The sequence below is a fragment of the Populus euphratica genome, unplaced genomic scaffold (assembly GCF_000495115.2).
Source record: "Populus euphratica unplaced genomic scaffold, PopEup_1.0 scaffold344.1, whole genome shotgun sequence".
Classification (NCBI taxonomy): Eukaryota; Viridiplantae; Streptophyta; class Magnoliopsida; order Malpighiales; family Salicaceae; genus Populus; species Populus euphratica.
This window is the reverse complement of record NW_011500233.1, coordinates 178235-178614: the sequence shown is the minus strand read 5'-3', so window position 1 is coordinate 178614 and position 380 is coordinate 178235.

Here is a 380-nt window from a genome sequence, read left to right as displayed (position 1 = left end):
TGACCCAGAACGTCTAGGTTAAAAAATATGGTAAAAGAAAATCACTTTTGTTTTCTTTTCTGGCTGTTGTCTTCTCTCAAACAACAACAACAATAATAGAAGAAGAAGCTAACGAGAACTTTGAGATGGAAGATCAACGTGAGGATTAAACAATGATAACAACAAATGTCAAGGTTAGAGGATCCACTAATGGTATTTCAAACAAGTATAGTATAAACTCTTATTATTCGACTGGAAATCACACACAAAGGAGATTCAAATTGGATTATAAATTGTTAACATGATTACATTAGTTATCTTATTCGAGTAATGCTAATACTTGTAAATATTATCAGGCATTCATGATTATAACTTATGTTAACAACAAATCAAGTTCCTTT